At 41.8% G+C, this 12,698-nt stretch overlaps 1 long non-coding RNA gene across 5 annotated transcripts in view; it reads right to left on the bottom strand.

The window, feature by feature from the left end:
* LOC110257443 (uncharacterized) overlaps nt 1–12,698 on the bottom strand; it is a 678,610-nt gene that overhangs the window by 246,501 nt on the left and 419,411 nt on the right. Inside the window, exon 4 of one of the 5 annotated variants that reach the window (XR_014832645.1) lies at nt 2,273–3,842. The exons of the other annotated variants lie outside the window; for them this stretch is intronic. This is a non-coding gene — a long non-coding RNA (uncharacterized LOC110257443). Of the gene's footprint in view, nt 1–2,272; nt 3,843–12,698 lie in introns of those variants that run through there. 5 annotated transcript variants of the gene reach the window in all.

The following is a 12,698-nucleotide window of genomic DNA, read 5'->3' as shown; positions in this document are numbered from 1 at the left end:
AGAAAACAAGTCAGGGAGGCCCACTTCCAGATGAATCATGCATTTTAGCTCTCAGGCAGTTCTGCAAACCAATGGTCTTTTAAAATCCACTATTGAGCAACTGTCAATGTCTCAAACACGTGCATCTAAATCCCCGTGACAGAATTTAGAGTGAATTTGTATCTGGCATCAGAAAGTAAAACGGAGGAGGCTGTTAAGGAAATTGACATTTCCATCATTGATTTTTGTTGTTGTTGTTGTTGTCTGAAGTGTTTAGTTTAAGGTCTTCTGCAAATTCTATTAAATCTAACAGTTTTGTCTTTTTTTAGTTATTTATTTGTTCTCCGAGTAAGACTGAAGTGGAATACAAACGAAGCCCTGGTGAATACAGGGTCTGTTTCTGGATATCAGTTTTCCTTCCTTCTCACTCTTGATGCAATTTATTCTTCTTACAACATTTACCATGGTCTTTTCTGAGATGCAGTCATTGACTTAGCCTTTCTTCTAGAACACAGTACTTCATTTTTGGGTGAACAACTGTAACATATACTTTTATAACCCCTTCTCCCCACCTGTGCCTTGCCCAAACAAGATGCATACCATAGAATTTTCTAAAAGGAAGATCTGTGTAGCTACTGGCTAAGTTAGAATGACACAACTGTGATGCTGGCCTCCAAGAGACTCTAAGGGGGGGGAAACGTATTGGTGGACTAACAATTTTAGATTAAAAGAGGCTGGATATATTTGTAAATGGGATGATCCTGAAGTAAAATACATTCAGGAGAAATGATTTCACTGTGGGGTCACTAAATGCATTCACTAAAAAAATCCGAATGTCTACCTTCTTTCTTTTTGGCTGTCAGTATAATGGCAGTTGTGGTTCATCTGAGGAGAGTATCACAGTGGAATAAAAAGATAGTCCAGCGAGGTTTCTCATGTCTGAGAGAGGAGGAGAGGGGAAAAGCTGGAATGAACTTCTTATGGTTGGACTGGAATTAGAGATATTGAGGTGACTTGTCCACCTTGAGATCCTGAGATCCCTGGCGTCCTAGGGGCCACGAACATAACTCGTGTCCAGACCTTGGTTTCTAAGTACCATTTCTCTATCGAAAGGAACCAGATCTCATGCGAGAAAGGGTAGATCCCCAGGTCTAGGTCAGCAAAATAACAAGATAGCCCGGAGCACTCTCTTGTACCAGAAAATAAGAAAATGCTCTAAGAATGATGAGGACATGTGAAATGGATGCACAGACAGCCTGAAGGGGCTCCCGCTGGCTAAAATCAGGGAAAAGTTGGGCCTCAAAATTAATAAAGACAGTATGAGATTATGTTATAACTCACTGAACTGAACTGGAATCGACAGGTCCATACTAATATAAGCAAATAGATGGATGAATTAAAAGGGGGGGGTTCCCCATACAAAAAAATGCAAATGAGTCCCTATAAAAGAAGTGATGTAATCAGATCTCCATTTCATAGTAATAATCATCCTAATAATTAATTTAGGCAAGGCCTATCCATGGTGCTAAAACCATGTTCACAGTGAGAACAATGGGATTTTAATGTGTCTCAAATTATTTCTCTACAAAGTACTATTAATCACAAAGGGAAGGAAAGTGACTCTGAAGGAGCAACCGTACCAGGGAGATACCACCTTCATCAACCAGCACCACCAGCGATGAAACAAATCTTTTTTTTTTGTCTTTTTGCCTTTTCTAGGGCTGCTCCCTCGGCATATGAAGGTTCCCAGGCTAGGGGTCAAATAGGAGCTGTAGCCACTGGCCTACACCAGAGCCACAGCAACGCAGAATCCGAGCCGCATCTGTGACCTACACCACAGCTCACGGCAATGCCAGATCCTTAACCCACTGAGCAAGGGCAGGGATCGAACCCGCAACCTCATGGTTCCTAGTCAGATTCGTTAACCACTGCGCCACAGCGGGGACTCCACAATGAAACATATCTTATCACAAGCCACGGGTGTGATGCGGGCTCGGGAGGAAAACATCATCTAGTGGTGATCTGGTCAAACAAGCGGAAATGCGCCCCTCGGTCACACCAGCAAGGAACACTCCACTCCACAAAGTACCTGGCTCGTAAGCCCTGGAAATTAATATCGAGGGAAGATTAGGGCCCTGTCTCAGGTCAGAGAAGATCAGAGAGCTGGCGGCGGGTGCTGTGCTATCCTGGGTTGCAGCGCTTTGCTTCAAAGGACATCAGCGGGAAAATTAGGAACTCGAAAGAAGCCTGTAGGCAAAAGATATATGGGAGTTCTATGCACTATTCTTTCAGCTTTTCTGTAAATTTGAACTTGCTTCTGTATCTTTCATATAAGATCTATTTTCTCTTGCTGTCCTGATTCCTTATACAACACATAGTTAGTGGGTATATGATAGCCATTAATACCAACTTTTTTGTTTGTTTGTTTTCTTTTTAGGGCTGCACCTACGGCATATGGAGGTTCCCAGGCTGGGGTCGAATGGGAGCTACAGCTGCCAGCCTACACCACAGCCCCAGCAATGCAGGATCCAAGTCATGTCTGTGACCTACCCCAAAGCTCACGGCAATGCCGGATCCCCAGTTCATTGAATGAGGCCAGGGATTGAACCCACATCCCCATGGATACTAGTGGGATTTGTTTCTGCTGCACTGCAAAGGGAACTAATCAAGTTCTAATCAAAGGGAATTTATCAAATTTGTCACCAGGTCTTAAGGTAACAATCCCCGACTCCAGCCCCCCTCCCACTCCCTATATCTTGTTTTATTACACACAACCCACCCTGTCTCCTTTCTAAACCATTCTTCACTTGACAGGACCTTTGCAGACACTGTTCCTTAGTCTGGAGAATTCTTTCCCCTGTCTTTGCACGTGGCCTGTCCCCATCTTTTAGTTCCTTCAGCTCTCAGATCACAGGTCATCTTTCCAATGGTCTTCTCTAACTATCTGATGCAAAACCACCAACCACTTTCGATCTCATTATCCCATGCATGACTCTCATAGAAAATACAGCTCTATTGTTTATCCAGATGTTTGTTCTCTGATTCACTACCCTTTACGTTCTGTTAGGACAGCACTTCTGTCTTTCTTGTTTGCAGCAGAGCCTAGCACAATGCTTGATAATCAGCAGAGGCTTATTAACATGTCCTGAGGGAATCAAGTTTGCACCTCATGCTGGGGATCATATTTGTGCCCTGTCTGCATTTGTTTCATTCAACTCTTTATCTCCAATACCTAATCTCATGCTCAGTACATGGCTATTGAATGAATGAATGAATGAATGAGCAGATAAATGAAAGAAGGTGGGCCTGAAATGAAGAAGCAGTGTTTAACGTGAAGAAATCACTGTCAGTGGCTGTAATTTTCATCGGTTAAGAACTCAACATTTTGGACATTTTGAGACAAATTTTAGGGAAAATGCTGTCCCTTGTATTTCCTCAAATTATCCCAAGTGAGTGATAGACAACCCTCTACTGAAAGAGAAAAATGAAGGTATCCCTCCAGTTTCAGTTAAAGTTCAGGATACAGAAATATTATAACTTTAAAGTTCAGAAACTTTGATGTTCTCCCTTTTAAAACGAGGCCAGAATGTCTAAAGCATCTGATCGGAAAGGCTGAGAATGTATTTTTTATTTTGTTCAATACTTCTCCAATGAAGAATAAGTTCCCAAGGCTTAACAGAACATAATCTAACAAAAGAAAGAAAAGTAATTTTGTAAAGTATATATGTAAAAAAATCTGGATCAACATCTTACCCAGAATTTGAAACAGTCCTGTTCTTTAGAAAATGTCAGAAGACATGTAGATGAAGACACGTCTCGATAATCAGCCTTTGAGAACGGAGTGTGTTTATCACGTAGGTGCCCTGGGTGTGGGGGAGGGGAATAAAAAGACGTGACAACAGGACCTGAGTTTCCGCGTCCAACTCTTGGCGTCCCCAGTTCTGTGAGCCTGTGTGCATGTGTATATGTGTTAGCTTGCTGGAAATAGGTTCCTATTACTGATATTTTGGAACCATCCAAGGAGACAGGGGTGGGTAAAGTGCAATAAAACAAGACAGCCTGCATCATGGCTTGATTTTCATGTTTTCACAGCCGAGGGCGGGGGTGTCATCCTGTGACAAGTAAAACATCTTAACCTTTTTCCAGCAGGTTTTTTCCCTAGAAGCTAAGGTTCCCAACTCTAGAGTGAATGGCTCCTAAGCTCCATGTGACCGAAGTAAACTTGGTGGCCTGAGAGGACACCCAGAGGCCACATCACCAAGGCCGGGACCTTATTGTTAGAGCATTCCACGCACCTCACATCTCTAGAGCCCTCAGATCTTGTTCTCTTCCAATCTTTACAATATTTTGCAGAATAGAAAGGATGGCAGAAAAGTCAAGGTTTCCACTTGTCCGCCTACTGTATAAGGGATACTTCTAGGCTTCTAACATGGGCTGATCAGTCAACAGGTGGAGTGTTTCGTTCTGGCACTTCATAGCCCTCTTACTGACTGATGCAATGCAGATCATCTGTACCTAGTAAAATGCTGACTACATTTGGAGTAACTTTGGCATTATTTTCCGCACATTGGCCATGACTCTGAGGACTCAGGTCCCATGAGTCAGACTGAAGGTTACACATACTGGATGCTACCACATGGGTACAGTGCGATGTTCTCTGCTGGCAAAGCCCACTGGGATCACTAGATCTAAAAAATGGCAGGTGCTTGGGTCCCACCCTTCATTTACATTATCCCCTCCACAGGTAGAGCTTAAGCATGTGGACTTTCCAAAACTCCATGGATAATTCCACACAAGCACTAAGTCTGAGGACCTCTGGTATTGCTGCATCATAAAAAACACCTGGTTGGCTGGGGAGGGAAGCATCAAGACCACTGAGAGTGTATATCCTGGAACATCCTCTAGACTTGTGGAATCAAAATACCTAAGGCAAAGGCACTCTCAAGTGTTCCTTAGGACTGGGCAAGTCCTGAGGATTAAATTATTAAAGTGGAAAGACACTGAATTCAGGAGTCAGGCCTGGGTTCAACAAGAATGAAAGGGAATGCTTACATAACCCTTGTTGGGGGTTGTGCACTGTTCCAAGCACTTTGCAGGTATTCATTCATTACCTTTACTTCTCATAACAATCTTATGAACCCCATTTGACAGAGGAAGGGACTGAGGCATGGAGAGGGTGAGAATTTGACCAAAGCCACAGAGACAATAAAGAGCAGCACTGGAGTGGATTCTAGGTCTTTGCTTCAGGGTCCAAGCATTTAATCATGACGTTGAAGTCTCATTTACTGGCTATGTAACTATGGAGCATTTATTTAACATTTTTTGGCTTTTATTTCTTCTTGCATTCACACCCATCTTTGCAGAGGTTTTTGAGAATTAAATGTGGACATGATTAGCACATGTTAATGAAATGATAGCTAAAATATTGCTTTGAATAACTAGACATCTCTGGGCATTCTTATGTATTTTTAGTTGAATCCTTAATATAACTCCATGAGATCATATTAACACTCCAGTTTTCAAGGTTAGGAAACAGAGGCACAGAGAGGTGGACAGGTCCAAGCTGGTAAATGGTGGAACTGAGTTAGCAAGTGCCAAGGGACTATTAAAAAGCCTATATGAATTATTTAAGAGACTTTCTGGACATCAAATCCAGAGAACTGTGTCCATATTCTCACTATTTCTCCCTTGTTATATTTTCTAACAACCCTGAAAGTGAAATTGTAACTTCCAGCCTGTGTCTGAGTGTAGTAAACAGTTGCCCTGCTATGTGTATGGCTCTCTCTAATGGCTTTAATATCCTTCGCATACACCATAACGTAAAAAAAATTGAAAATACTGGTATGACTTGGGTTAGTGGAAGGTAGTTGTATGTCTTACAAGTGTGACAAAGCAGCCATCTAAAAAGAGTGATAAAAGGTCCATAGCAATCTTTTGAGAAACAGATAAGCCTGGATCTGGACCCGGAGAGGTGCCCAGACCTGCAGGCAGCAGGCGCCAGCACCACGTGCCTGAGCTTGCGTCATTTTGTGAAACGTGCAATCACTCCCCTCACACCAACCACAAGGATTTTCTTCGTGTGTGGGGGTTTAGTTTTTTGAGTTAAGTGAGGGACGTGCATGTGGTTTGCACTTGGAGCTGCAGTGATCAGCATTAGAGCATGACCCTTTTCCTTCACCCAGGGACCAGTTGCTCCCTACGGAGGGGCCCAAGTGGGGAGGGAGTGTGTATTTTTATATTTTATATTTTTATTTTTTAGTCTTTTTAGGGCCACACCCATGGCATATGGAGGGTCTCAGGCTACAGGTTGAATTGCAGCTGCAGCTGCAGGCCTACACCACGGCCACAGCAATGACACATCCAAGCCACATCTGTGACCTACACCACAGCTCATGGCGACGCCAGATCCTTAACCCACTGAGCGAGGCCAGTGATCAAACCTGCGTCCTCATGGGAACTATGTTGGGTTTGTTACCACTGAGCCACAAAGGGAAGCTCCCTTTTTTTTTTTTGAAAATTGAGGTATAGTTGACTCACAATATTATATCAGTTTCAGGTATGCTACATAGGGAGTTGATAGTTTTATAGGTTATAGTCCATATAAAGTTATGATAAAATATTGGCTATGCTCCCTCCAACTCCCTAATATCTTCTTTATTGTATACCTAGTCATTTGAGCCTCTTAATCCCCTCCCCTCCCACCCCTCCCTGACCTCTGCAGGGCTATAGTCCTCATTTTCCCAACTAAAACTTAACTCTCAACCTCAAGGTTGTGCACATTTTTAAGTCAACAATAACATATACAATATTTTTGGTATTTAATTCAATTATTTTTATTTTTGTCTGTTGAAATGATCCTATCAAAGGCAATAACAGGAAACCTTCTTTGTACTCAGTTTCCCAACATCGAGTAGTATGCTGACTTATTTACCTTATAATAAATTGTTACGACCGCTGACTCAATATTAATGAGACCTTTACTAGAAATTAAATTCCTTAATGGAGCATTTTTACTTTTTTATGAGTTAATTTTCCACATGTGTTTGAAATATGGTTATGGCTTTTGTTCATCTGGTGGAATCTAATGATTAAGGGTTGTTACTAGAGGCGGAAGGAGAGGTGGTTCTAACCCAGAAAAAGCTCAGGCTTAATATAGATACTGATAATTTTTTAAGTGATCAGTTAAGCTCTGCTTTCATTTTTACCTTCTTAGATATTTTCTTTCTCTTTGTGACAACTTCCTGAGGAAGGTGTTGCTGAAGCAACATGCACACTGATGAAGATATCCATACGCTTGTGTCTTTGAGATTTAAAACCCTGTATAGCAACAGAAGATCCCCAAATCAAGCTGTCCTTGTGCTTGAATTAGGAATTTATTAATAAAGCAGCCATCTAAAAATAGTGATAAAAGGTCCATATCAATCTTTTGAGCAACAGATAAGCCTTAGCTTTCTAGAACTTGAGATTCAAACCTTTTGTCCTTATCTTTTTCATCTAACAAAAGTGGGAAAAGATGGAAGAAGACAGCGCCTTAAAAAGAGGAGGAGGACGTACAATTGGGAACACGTTTGTCAGAAAAATGAGCTTTACCTTTGTTAAAATGGTTTCTTCAAATCTGAAGAGTTAGAGAAACAGTTGCTTAAGCATATTTGCAGCTTTAAAACTCACTGAAAGATGACATTACCATGGATCCCCAGGTAACAGCCATAGTCTTTAACCTACGGTGCAGGTGATGGTGTATCAGTAAGGATTCCATCAGAGACGCAGAAGTCTAGATTGGATGTATATGATTTATTACATCTTGGACCATACGTAATTCTAGAAGCTGAGTGCTTAGCTTCTCTAAGGCTGCTGTCCCATTTTGGATGCTGGAGCCAATGTCCGCTGGACAGGAAGTTAGGTTGAGGTTGGGGGGGGGGGAGAAGAGCTGATGTAAAGGGGGTGGGACTGAGAACAAGCTGGAACCTCCAAGGATGAGCAGAAACCCACATCAGTTCTTGTTGCCTCCAACCACATGAGTAGGGTATCCCGTGGAAGCTGGATGGTTCATCACAGAGCTGAATGCACACCTGGCCCAGGGGTCAAAGAAGCAGAAGGAAGATGCAGGGAAAGTGGATAATTAGCCGACCCAGCTAGTGGCTCAAGCCAAGAATGGTGACAATGTGTGTGAGCCACGGAAGGGTTACAGCTTCATGTCACTCTCCAAATCACACTCAAGAATCTCTCTGTGGCCTCCCTGAACACATACCTCTGGAGAAGGGGGTTCTAGGGGACACAGTTCAGCCTGGTCACATCGGCACACACAAAGCCAACGCAGGAATTTACTGCCTAACGTGTATAGTGGAAATTTTCCAGGAAGTTCAAAAATTTAAACCAACTTAAGATAAGGCACAGCTTTCTTTAAGATGTCTATTTTGTCTCCTCCACCTTCAGAAATATCTGACCTATGCTCAGATCACTTAATTAGAATAACCATGAAAGTCCATATAAATTATATTACCAGGTGGCCTCAGTTCTGTAGCTCAAGTTACACAGCAGGGGCACCGTTTACTTACGAAATCAGATTAAATGCCTTTGCCCCCTCATCTCACTGATTTGGGAAAGTCCACTCTGCCTCTCTCCCAGGATCCAGTAGCTCTAGAGGGCTGAAGGTGGTAGCAGCAAGGAAGGTGAGACTTCAGTCTTCCTTGCTGCTGCCACTGCCTCTGTGTGTCGCTGCTCCCAGTGGGGACGGCCCGCAGTCATAAGATGTCACCCAACAGATCGTACAGGGGGGCCTTCTCCTCTCAACCACACGCATGGTGCCTGAATAAGTGGGTCAGGAAAGGAACAAGTGTTTGTAATTCAACTGTTGTATGACCTGACGCAAAAACCTACAGGTTGGTGGTGTGTTGGGAACACACACTAGCCCTACTCTTTTCATTACAGTCACCTCCCTTTAGGGATGTGTGGGTTCCCCTCACCACTTCTGGTCTCCGAGAGGTGGTCTAAAAACACGGAAACTCAGGGAAAGAGTCTAGGTCACTATCTCTTCACTCCCAACAAGCCTCTGGACTCCACATGCAAATGCGTCCACCCTCTCACCCAAGGATGAGGTGGGGAAAAGAGAAAGGCTACCCTAAGATAAATGGACAACACTATCTTTAGAAATGGAAAAAAGCAAGCAATTTGTATGTGCAAACTCCTTTATTGAAATACGTATGTACGTACTTGGGAATTAAAGTTCTACCTCACTGGGTATCATGCTTCAAATGCTACCAGGAAAAGAAAAAAAGCAGCACTTGAAAAGGTTATTTTGTTAGTACTTCCAGCTGAGCGTTTTATAGTTAAAGTTTACTGCAAGCGAGAAAGATTGTGGGATGAAAATTACTCATTGCATGCAGGAATTATAAAATACCTTTCTGTTAGCACATATATAACACACCCTCACCTATCATTATCAAATCTGGGCACTGCCAGAGATATCTAAATTTAACATGACAAACAACAGATGGAGAGAAACATCACCCCACCTAGGCTCTCCTGGTGTGAACTGTGATTCATTAAGGGGGAAATTAAGGGTCATAAGCAAATTGGTTGTACAGTACCAGGTTGTGCTAAAGATTTGAAGGAGGGAGGGAGGGAGGGAAAGAAGGAAGGAAGGAAGGAAGGAATTTATTAAATCACGGGTGCATTGTCAAAAGGAAAAACAGAAATGAATTCGGTAGAAATAGCAGGCAGATGACATGGAGAAGGTAGCTATTGAATGAAGAAAATTGAAATAAGATTTCCCTTTGGAAAATTCTTACCTATTTGGGGGACTCTTCTTAGCATGTAAAGGATTAAAGTGGTCTCAGGGATAGTAGATTAAATAGAAAAAGCTGGTTTGGTATTTCAGGGCTTTTAGTTTATTTATTTATTATATGACATTTTTTTTTCCTTTTAACGATTTTTATTTTTTCCATGATAGTTGGTTTACAGTGTGCTAACCAACTCTAATCAGGGCTTTTATTTTAAAATCTGTCCATTCAATCAGCAGAAAACCAAGAGAGGTGATTAGAAAAGTTATTGTAGTCTTCCCTCCCCACTTATTTTTTCCAGACAGTATGGGGCCTGCAGGGCAATCTCTTTTGCATTTACTAGTTTCCTATTCTTGATCAAATCACATTTTGTCAAGTTCCTATCCAATTCTATTATTTTCTTTTGTTTTGGCAAAAAAAAAAATGTTTGTAACAACTTCATACCTTGAAAATTAGCTTAGAAAATGTTGCTATAAATTATTACTTACTGTACTTTTGCTATTACTTATCGTACTTTTTTAGTAGTTTAATTCATCACCTTTGGGATTAATGAAGAATTCTCCGTGCACTTTCAAAAATAATGTAGTACTGTGCTTGTATCACAACTGGCAATTCAAGAAGGAAAAAAAAATGATTCAAGCAAATATTCACCGTAGTTTTAATAGAGTAGAAGCAAAATTATGTGATTTTGATTGTTCTTCACATGTATCTGTGGATATTTCCTCGGAATTGTAAGTGAATTTAAGAGGCATCTTATAAGTTTCTCTTGTTTATTTAAATAAAACTGCTATAACTAATAAATCATAGCTCTTCAAATTATAATTCTTCAGTAATCTTTGAGTCTGGAAACTTTGATTATCTATACCATAATGATCATGAAATACAGTAATTCTTATTAAGTTTGGGGCAATCAATCGAGTGATTAACCAGTGACAATGGGAGAAAAATCAAATCAAAATTATGACTATAGCTAATTTTTTCCTTGATGAGTTCAGGAGCTGCAGCAAGAAATAGCAAATTGTTGGGAATCTGGGAGGCAGGGAGGCGTTCCTTCTCCAAACACCAATTTGCCAATTTTAGAATTAAGGAATTGATTTATTCCATATTTTCCCCTGGAAACTAGGCATGGCAAGGAGCATATTTGATTGTGGACATTTATGCATTAATAAGATGCACAAAGTCCATTCCTTTGACAAATTCAGTAAATATTAAGGATGCATGTTGTACCAGATACTTCATAAAAGAGCACAAGGAAGACAGGGTGCTCACCACCGCCCCCACCCCGGGGTTTACACATTTAACACTGCAGACAGACAGGCGGACGGTCACTTACAATGTTCGGGAGAAAGACTGGTAGTGTAGATGGTGCAACTATGGAACGTTGTAGCATCACTGAAGAAGACACCTAACTCAGGTGAGAGGTTCATGAAAAGCTTCCAAGTGGAAGAACTACTTACACTGAGACCTCATAGAGGAAGGGGAGGTGGGAATTCAGGAAAACATGTTCCAGGCATAAGGACTGGCCAGAGAGAAAATAAAGCATGAGGTACTAGAAGAAGTAAAAGAAATGTGTAGCCAGAGCTTAGGCAGTGAGGGTGGGAAGTGTTGCAGAAGTAGACCAGTCAGGTACATGGGGGTCAGAATACAAAAACAGAACAGAACAAAACAAAAAACCCAAAAAACAGGCAAGCCCTGTTTGGGCTTTACTGAAGTGTTTAAGCAATAATAAGAAAAACCCAAACTAACATTTACATAGTGCTCAAATACTATGCTTTCCATGAGGTTAATCTCATAATAACCCTACGATGTTATTACAGTTATTATCCTTATTTTACCAAAAAGAAAGTTGATGCATAAGTAACTTTCCCGAGGTCATAAATGACAGAGCCAGGGTCGAACCTAGGCAGTCTGGCTCCAGTCCTCAACCCTGAAAAACACCACACCAGAAACAGGGCGTGGCATGTTCCATTTTCCTTTTTAAATGGTCACTTCCTATTACAGCATGGAGTTTGGATTGAAGGAAAGGACAAGAAAGAATAGAAACTCCTTTAGAAAGCTAGTGGGTTGATTCTTGAGCGTAGATGCCAGAGACCAAACAACATCAGTGGCAAAAGCAGTGGGCAAAAGGATGGCCCTTAGAGAAATGGCAGCTCTGGTGATCAAGCGGCTGCGTGCAATGTAGAGCAGTCAAATGCAGTGTTGCCGTGTCCCGTTGGCCACTGCAGGGCTGGGGGCGCCTGTCACTGAAAACTGCTGTGCAGAACGTGAAACTGGTTCTTCCCTCCTTCCCTCCCTCCTGCCTCGTCTCCTTCCTATTCCCTCCTCATCACATGTACGTTTATAGTGCCCAGAGCTCAGTTCGGGACTGAGCTCTAGGTGCCCATGAACTTTCTAAATGAAGAAGAAATAGCTAGACTCAAGGATGTGGAGCACAAGACACATAGGCTGGGGAGTGAGATTCAAAAGCAGGCAGCATGAATGTACTCATTTAGCCCATGGGCATGAACGAGATCACCCAGGGGCAGCGGGTGGAGAAAACGTGGGGACGAAACTGGAATCTTGATGTTCCACAATATTCGGTGTGAAAAACTGAAGTCAGAGGTTGACTGACGTTCAAGACTAACAACGTCTATTTGATCGGCAGGAGTTTCCGACTCAAGGAAGGGGGTGAGTCGACAAGCTGGGGAGGAAAACAGGGTAGGGTGAACGAGACCTAACAACTTTAGCTCCTTGGGGCCTATTTTATTCTCCTTGTCCTATTTAAGAATAACATTCCATGAGCAAGAATAAAAGGTTAACCAACAGGTTAATATCCAGTTATTCTTAAGGTTATGAGAAAAGTGCTATCAAGTGAGTTTTGATAAAATACTTCAAATGGCCAAACGTACACACACACATAAGGGATATGGGGTCAAAAATGACTTCAGGTCAAATTCCAAT

The sequence above is a fragment of the Sus scrofa genome, chromosome 17 (genome assembly GCF_054392235.1).
Source record: "Sus scrofa isolate SSC_HxYL_T2T_F1_AM1 chromosome 17, Sscrofa_HxYL_maternal_Yorkshire_Landrace_v2.0, whole genome shotgun sequence".
Taxonomy (NCBI): domain Eukaryota; kingdom Metazoa; phylum Chordata; class Mammalia; order Artiodactyla; family Suidae; genus Sus; species Sus scrofa.
Note: the sequence above shows the minus strand (reverse complement) of the source record. Positions and strands in the feature narration are given on the sequence as shown.